The following is an 8851-nucleotide window of genomic DNA, read 5'->3' as shown; positions in this document are numbered from 1 at the left end:
AAGCGCCATCCATTTTAAGTGATAGTTGCTTCGGCAGGTGAGTTGTTACACACTCCTTAGCGGATTTCGACTTCCATGATCACCGTCCTGCTGTTTTAAGCAACCAACGCCTTTCATGGTATCTGCATGAGTTGTTAATTTGGGCACCGTAACATTACGTTTGGTTCATCCCACAGCGCCAGTTCTGCTTACCAAAAGTGGCCCACTGGGCACATTATATCATAACCTTGAACTTCATATCAAGAAAGTTAAGGTTCTTACCCATTTAAAGTTTGAGAATAGGTTAAGATCGTTTCGACCCTAAGGCCTCTAATCATTCGCTTTACCAGATAAGATTATTTTATATAATATTAAAATGCACCAGCTATCCTGAGGGAAACTTCGGAAGGAACCAGCTACTAGATGGTTCGATTGGTCTTTCGCCCCTATACTCAATTCTGACAATCGATTTGCACGTCAGAACTGTTTCGGTCTTCCATCAGGGTTCCCCTGACTTCAACCTGATCAAGTATAGTTCACCATCTTTCGGATCACAGCATATATGCTCAAGGTACGTTCCAGTTAGAGGCATAAATAATATAAATATACATTATACATAACTATATAGAACGCCCCGGGATTGTGTTAATTAGCTATAAATAGCTAAAAAACTAATCCCATTATTAGTCAAGTTAATTACGCTATTAGGTTTACATCCCAATAACTTGCACATATGTTAGACTCCTTGGTCCGTGTTTCAAGACGGGTCCGAAGGTATCCTGAATCTTTCGCATTGTTAATCATACAAGAGCATATAATAAACACAAAAATCAATGATAATTATGCCATTATATAATTCCGAAAAATTAACGCTCTGTAATAATATAAATCTATCAGCACTTTATCAAATTAATAACATTTATTCTGTGTTAAAATGCAAGCAATTTAATTGGAATAAACTATAAGTTATATTTTATGATAAATTTGGGATATGCTAATAGATTACAATGTCCTTATATGGAAAAAATGCACATTATTCTTAATAATATTATTTAAATATTACAATTTTAATGATGAATTTTCCATAACGGATATTCAGGTTCATCGGGCTTAACCTCTAAGCAGTTTCACGTACTGTTTAACTCTCTATTCAGAGTTCTTTTCAACTTTCCCTCACGGTACTTGTTTACTATCGGTCTCATGGTTATATTTAGTTTTAGATGGAGTTTACCACCCACTTAGTGCTGCACTATCAAGCAACACGACTCTTTGGAAACATCATTTAGTAATCATTAACGTTATACGGGCCTGGCACCCTCTATGGGTAAATGGCCTCATTTAAGAAGGACTTAAATCATTAATTTCTCATACTAGAATATTGACGCTCCATACGCTGCATCTCACATTTGCCATATAGACAAAGTGACTTAGTGCTGAACTGTTTTCTTTTCGCTCGCCGCTACTAAGAAAATCCTTGTTAGTTTCTTTTCCTCCCCTAATTAATATGCTTAAATTCAGGGGGTAGTCCCATATGAGTTGAGGTTGTAGATATAACTATATTTTGCCATAAATTCTTTATATATAAATGATAAAACAATCAAATTAAATTCGTTATAAATAGTTCCAATAGTTCTTGTAAGCAAAGTTATTTTTTATCCATTTAACGAACCAACGAAGAATAATAACAAAACCAAGATTTTTCTTTTTCCGAATCATTAATAAGAGACAATTCTAGATGAAAAATATTTCAATTTTTTATGCTAGACATTTCTCAGTATTATTTGATTGAAAAAGAAAATATTTCTCTTCGTTTTTCACATTCAAATGTGAGATAATGTTTTTCATTTCTTTTTTAATATTATGAATAAAATCATTATTTAATCCAATAATATACCATATGCTTATAAAAAATTTATAAACAACTTAATTAGCATAGTCTTACAACCCTCAACCATATGTAGTCCAAGCAGCACTATAAAATTAATTAAAGTACTTAACAGCATGGACTGCGATATGCGTTCAAAATGTCGATGTTCATGTGTCCTGCAGTTCACACGATGACGCACAGTTTGCTGCGTTCTTCATCGACCCATGAGCCGAGTGATCCACCGCTTAGAGTTTTATAATTCATTTTTATATAATATCAATATTGTTTTTATTGAAAGAAATTAAAAATACACCATTTTACTGGCATATATCAATTCCTTCAATAAATTTATTTTTATACCTAAAAATAAATGTTGCGATATGTCTTAGTTTCATATAAGCATTATGTATCATAAAAATCTGGTTATGGTTTGCTATTTTGGGTGACACATACTGCAAAATTTATATAAAACATTAACCTGATGGATGACAGGTACAAACATTGTATATTTTAGGTTGTTGCATTAGCCAACGTATGCTCATAACATAGATGAACAATACATATTCGCAACGCGTGTATATTATGGTCCATATACACACACACTTATTTTGAATACCACATTCAAAATTATTTTAATTTTAATTCGACTTCTACTTTCAAATTTTGTTCGATTTCCATTTTCGAGAATTTGTTTTTATAGGAAACGCCATTGTTGTAGTAGGTACTGCCACAAATACGCAAAACAACATTAATAATGTTAAAGTCTTTTTATGAGGTTGCCAAGCCCCACATATAAAATAAAAGCCATCTTCATTTTATTTTGACTTTAACTTTTGATTCCGTGGAATCATTTTGTAATATTTTTATTTTGGTAAATTGTATTTATTTGTATTATAACAAATGTTTATTAACGATAAGGATATTATACAATAATGATCCTTCCGCAGGTTCACCTACGGAAACCTTGTTACGACTTTTACTTCCTCTAAATAATCAAGTTCGGTCAACTTTTGCGAAACAACCGTAACACGCAAGGCGTCACAGTGATCACGTCCGGAGACCTCACTAAATAATTCAATCGGTAGTAGCGACGGGCGGTGTGTACAAAGGGCAGGGACGTAATCAATGCGAGTTAATGACTCACACTTACTGGGAATTCCAAGTTCATGTGAACAGTTTCAGTTCACAATCCCAAGCATGAAAGTGGTTCAGCGGTTTACCCGGACCTCTCGGTCTAGGAAATACACGTTGATACTTTCATTGTAGCGCGTGTGCAGCCCAGGACATCTAAGGGCATCACAGACCTGTTATTGCTCAATCTCATTATTGCTAGACGCAATTTGTCCATTTAAGAAGCTAGTGTCCTTATAATGGGACAAACCAACAGGTACGGCTCCACTTACATAAACACATTCAAACACAATAAACATTTTACTGCCACCATGAATGAAGGCAACATAAGCTTCAGCACCATAATCCTGAAGATATCTATTTAATATATTTGAGTCTCGTTCGTTATCGGAATTAACCAGACAAATCACTCCACGAACTAAGAACGGCCATGCACCACCACCCATAGATTCGAGAAAGAGCTATCAATCTGTCTTACACACTTATGTTCGGACCTGGTAAGTTTTCCCGTGTTGAGTCAAATTAAGCCGCAGGCTCCACTCCTGGTGGTGCCCTTCCGTCAATTCCTTTAAGTTTCAGCTTTGCAACCATACTTCCCCCGGAGCCCAAAAGCTTTGGTTTCCCGGGAAGCGACTGAGAGAGCCATAAAAGTAGCTACACCCAATTGCTAGCTGGCATCGTTTATGGTTAGAACTAGGGCGGTATCTGATCGCCTTCGAACCTCTAACTTTCGTTCTTGATTAATGAAAACATCTTTGGCAAATGCTTTCGCTTAAGTTAGTCTTACGACGGTCCAAGAATTTCACCTCTCGCGTCGTAATACTAATGCCCCCAAACTGCTTCTATTAATCATTACCTCTTGATCTGAAAACCAATGAAAGCAGAACAAAGGTCTTATTTCATTATCCCATGCACAGAATATTCAGGCATTTGAAGCCTGCTTTAAGCACTCTAATTTGTTCAAAGTAATAGTACCGGCCCACAATAACACTCGTTTAAGAGCACTAGTGCAGGTTTTTAAATAGGAGGAACATATGAAAAAATACAAGTATTTAATCACATATAAGAACTCCACCGGTAATACGCTTACATACATAAAGGTATAGTACTAACCACAATTGTAAGTTGTACTACCCGTATGAAGCACAAGTTCAACTACGAACATTTTAACCGCAACAACTTTAATATACGCTATTGGAGCTGGAATTACCGCGGCTGCTGGCACCAGACTTGCCCTCCAATTGGTCCTTGTTAAAGGATTTAAAGTGTACTTATTCCAATTACAGGGCCTCGGATATGAGTCCTGTATTGTTATTTTTCGTCACTACCTCCCCGAGCTGGGAGTGGGTAATTTACGCGCCTGCTGCCTTCCTTAGATGTGGTAGCCGTTTCTCAGGCTCCCTCTCCGGAATCGAACCCTGATTCCCCGTTACCCGTTGCAACCATGGTAGTCCTAGATACTACCATCAAAAGTTGATAGGGCAGACATTTGAAAGATCTGTCGTCGGTACAAGACCATACGATCTGCATGTTATCTAGAGTTCAACCAATATAACGATCTTGCGATCGCTTGGTTTTAGCCTAATAAAAGCACATGTCCCATAACGTTCATGTTTTAATTGCATGTATTAGCTCTAGAATTACCACAGTTATCAAAGTAACTGTTAACGATCTAAGGAACCATAACTGATATAATGAGCTTTTTGCGGTTTCACTTTTAATTCGTGTGTACTTAGACATGCATGGCTTAATCTTTGAGACAAGCATATAACTACTGGCAGGATCAACCAGAATAATGTTTTTCCTTCATATTCCATTCATATATTTTGAATCGAAATAAGCAATATAATAGATATATAGTAGCATAATATGCTTCACATATTACGCTTACAAGCATTGTACATACAATCTTGCACATGCACAAACACATGAAACCAATTCACATTCTTGCTTACATATCATTCTTTTCTACACATATAGAAAAATCAAACCCCACACCCACAAATACACTGAATAGACATTCCCGTTTCTCGCGACTCACTTCGAGCCGATAAAATCTCTGTACAGTAGTCTTAAGCTGACATTCTTGGAATAAAGACCGAAATAACCGAATAACCGAAATTTGTAAATTAATAACTACGTAAGTGGCGCAGTCGGTAGGATGATACTAATTAATGCGATATTAAACATATTCAATTCTCTGTGTATCATCCGCTAAAGAACTACAACCACAACTACAACTTCAAAAGCTCGCGTCGGTAAATCGGTACAGTCAGTTCAGAACCAAAAACATATCCGAAACCACAGAGTGATAGTGAAATTGAAAAAAACAAACTTAAAATTATATCAAATTTTAAGAAGACGCCTTTGAATTCACTGAGTAGTAAATCCACAAAAGGTTACTCAAAACAATGTGAAATAGCTAAGTGCGCAACACTAAATAAACGTAACTACAACTAAGTGAACTACAATAATAAACGTTAAACTAAGTGAAAATTAAATAAACGTAACTACAATTAAGTCAACTACAATAATAACCGTTAAACTAAGTAAAAACTAAATAAACGTAACTACAACTAAGCGAACTACAATAATAACCGTTAAACTAAGTGAAAACTAAATAAACGTAACTACAATTAAGTGAACTAAAATAATAACCGTTAAACTAAGTAAAACTTAAATAAAACGTAACTACAACTAAGTGAACTACAATATTACCAGTTAAACTAAGTGAAAACCAAATAAACTTAACCACAAATAAGCGAACAATAATAATAACAGTGAAAATAAGTGGAAATTAACCCTTTCGCGCCCAACGTTGCTTGTGAGCAATTTCTGTTTTCAGAACTAACTGTAAGCGAGCCTCTTGTTTTATCGGCTCATTCTTTTTGATAGCACCGTGCTTTTATGTGCCTACTCTGAATACGAAAAGAAATAAGCAAAGACACAAACCATTAATTAGAACACAAATCCCATCCAAATCACAAACCTAAATAAAGACACTAACAAAAAAAATTCAAACCAACAAACCACGATGGCTGTAGCAGCACCAGCACAAATAGAATTGTCTGAATCAAACATGATTCAAGTAGAAAGACAAATACACGCAATAGAGGTTTTCAACGGAGATCCCAACACTTTGTACACTTTCATCAGTCGCGTCGACTTCATCTTGGCTCTGTATCAGACCACAGATGAAAGACAAAAGCTAATAATCTTTGGACACATCGAACGGAACATCAGTGGCGATGTTATCCGCACTCTCGGAGTAACCAACCTCAGCAGCTGGAGCGAACTCAGGACTCAGCTTATACTTAACTACAAGCCCCAAGCACCGAACCACCAACTTCTGGAAGAATTCAGGAACATACAATATCGAGGTAACATTCGACATTTCGTCGAAGAAGCTGAAAGAAAACGACAGATACTTATAAGTAAATTAGAACTGGAAAATAATACTAACGAAACCATTCTCTATACTAGATTAATACAAACCAGCATCGAAAATCTAATTCAAAAACTTCCAAGCCACATTTATCTCAGAATAGTTAACTGTAATATTCCAAACCTAAGATCGCTAATAAATATATTACAAGAAAAAGGTCTTTATGAGGCACCAACCTCAAGTAAAGATAATATGAAGCCAACTTCAATTCCAAACCGAATAACAACCAACCCCCAAAATAGGCAAATGAATAACCAAATTAGACCTTTTGTACCCTTACAACCATTCTATAATAACGTCTATCAACCCTATCACCAACCACATTCTCATATGCCCAGGTTTATCCCAACCACGGTTCCTCAATATCAAAATAGACCCATTTACCCACAATCTAACATACCCATGTCACAAGTACCCAGACCAATCCCAGCTTTTAACAGACAAAATATTTTTGACCAAAACCGATTTGGACCTAGCCACACTAACATGCCCACAACATATCCTCAAAACAGAAACGTACAAACTAATAACCCAATAAAAAGACCGAGACCATCAGACAGTGGACAGTCTAAGATGAGCACAGGAGAGCTAAGATACCAGGAAGTAACGTCTAATCAACCCGAAAATCCTTATAATTATAACTACTATTATCCCTGCTATCCAGAATATTTTCACCCTCAGCCTTATCCCTACCAATTGAATTATACTCAAGAATCAATTCAGTTTCCCCCTGAACAGAACTACGACAATTCAGAGATAACAGAAGAGGAAATACCAACAACAAATGACAACGAACCAGTTGACCTTGAACAAGCAGAAAATTTTCGGTTAGTAGCCCCGGGTCAAACCAATATATAATGATAAAACATAATAATACTGAATTGAAATGTCTAATCGATACAGGATCTACGATAAATATGCTCACGCGAAATATTTTTCAAACGCCAATACAAGAAACCAATCAGCTAATCCACACTAGTAATGGCCCATTAATTATTAACACACTTACGAATATACCACCTAATAACTACTTCCCTGTTGCCCAAGACTTCTTTATCCACCCGTTCTCGGATCATTATGACATGCTGATTGGACGCAAATTGTTGTCCGAAGCCAAAGCAATAATCGATTATAAAAAGAAAACTGCTACCCTATTTAACAAAATATATAAGATAAAAGACAGTAATAACATTACAGAACGGAATCATATCCAAATGGACCCTTCATTTCCACAAGACCCCACCTATTTAGAAACCTCCACACTTCAGGAAAACTTGTTCCGACTAGAACACCTTAACGTAGAAGAAAAACAAAAATTAATTAACCTACTGATAAAATACCAAGACATTCAATTTCACGAAGGTGACACGCTCACGTTCACAAACCAAGAAAAACATGTTATCAACACCACACACAACATCCCCGTCTACTCTAAAGTTTATAGTTTCCAACAGACATATGAAAAGGAGGTAGAAAAACAGATCCAAGACATGCTAGAACAGGGTATTATCCGAGAAAGTAATTCACCGTACTGTAGCCCCATTTGGGTCGTACCTAAAAAGCTAGATGCTTCTGGACAGCAGAAGCTTCGTATCGTAATAGACTATAGGAAATTGAACGAAATAACAATAAACGACAGATACCCCATACCAAACATAGATGAAATATTAGGAAAACTAGGGAGGTCAAATTATTTCACAACAATAGATCTTGCAAAGGGCTTCCATCAAATAGAAATGGACTCAGAGTCAATAGCCAAAACTGCCTTCTCTACAAAATATGGACACTACGAGTACACGCGAATGCCATTTGGGCTTAAAAATGCCCCCGCTACATTTCAACGATGTATGAATAATTTACTCCGTCCGCTTTTAAATAAATGTTGCCTAGTATACCTAGACGACATCATAGTTTTCTCCACATCATTAGAAGAACACCTTCAAGCCTTACAGGCTGTTCTCGAAAAATTATCACAGGCAAATTTAAAAATACAACTAAACAAATGTGAATTCTTAAAACAAGAGACAACTTTCTTAGGACATGTTATCACTAAAGACGGGATTAAACCAAACCCGGATAAAATAAAAGCTATAGTCAAGTATCCATTACCAAGAAAAACTAAAGAAATTAAAGCCTTCCTAGGACTCACAGGGTATTATAGGAAATTTATACCTAACTTTTCTGACATTACCAAACCACTGACCAAGTGCCTAAAGAAAGGAGCAACAATAGATATAAACAGTTCAGAATACTTAGAAGCATTCCAAAAGTTAAAATTATTAATCTCTGAAGACCCGATCCTAAAAATACCGAATTTCGAAAGGAAATTTACATTAACAACAGATGCCAGCAATGTAGCTTTAGGAGCTGTTCTATCACAAGACGGACACCCTGTTAGCTACATCAGCAGAACATTAAATGAACACGAA

General features: G+C 36.0%; 2 non-coding genes across 2 annotated transcripts; both read right to left on the bottom strand.

Moving 5' to 3' along the window:
• Positions 1–1920: 1920 nt before the first annotated feature.
• Positions 1921–2099, bottom strand: LOC117150030. The gene has a single exon (XR_004460643.1). It is a non-coding gene; the product is annotated as a 5.8S ribosomal RNA (ribosomal RNA).
• Positions 2100–2776: 677 nt separating this feature from the next.
• LOC117150032 lies at positions 2777–4771 on the bottom strand. The gene has a single exon (XR_004460645.1). It is a non-coding gene; the product is annotated as a small subunit ribosomal RNA (ribosomal RNA).
• Positions 4772–8851: the final 4080 nt, after the last annotated feature.

The sequence above is a fragment of the Drosophila mauritiana genome, unplaced genomic scaffold (genome assembly GCF_004382145.1).
Source record: "Drosophila mauritiana strain mau12 unplaced genomic scaffold, ASM438214v1 Y_23, whole genome shotgun sequence".
NCBI classification, from domain to species: domain Eukaryota; kingdom Metazoa; phylum Arthropoda; class Insecta; order Diptera; family Drosophilidae; genus Drosophila; species Drosophila mauritiana.
The sequence above is the reverse complement of the archived record's forward strand: the minus strand, read 5'-3'. Positions and strand labels throughout refer to the sequence as shown.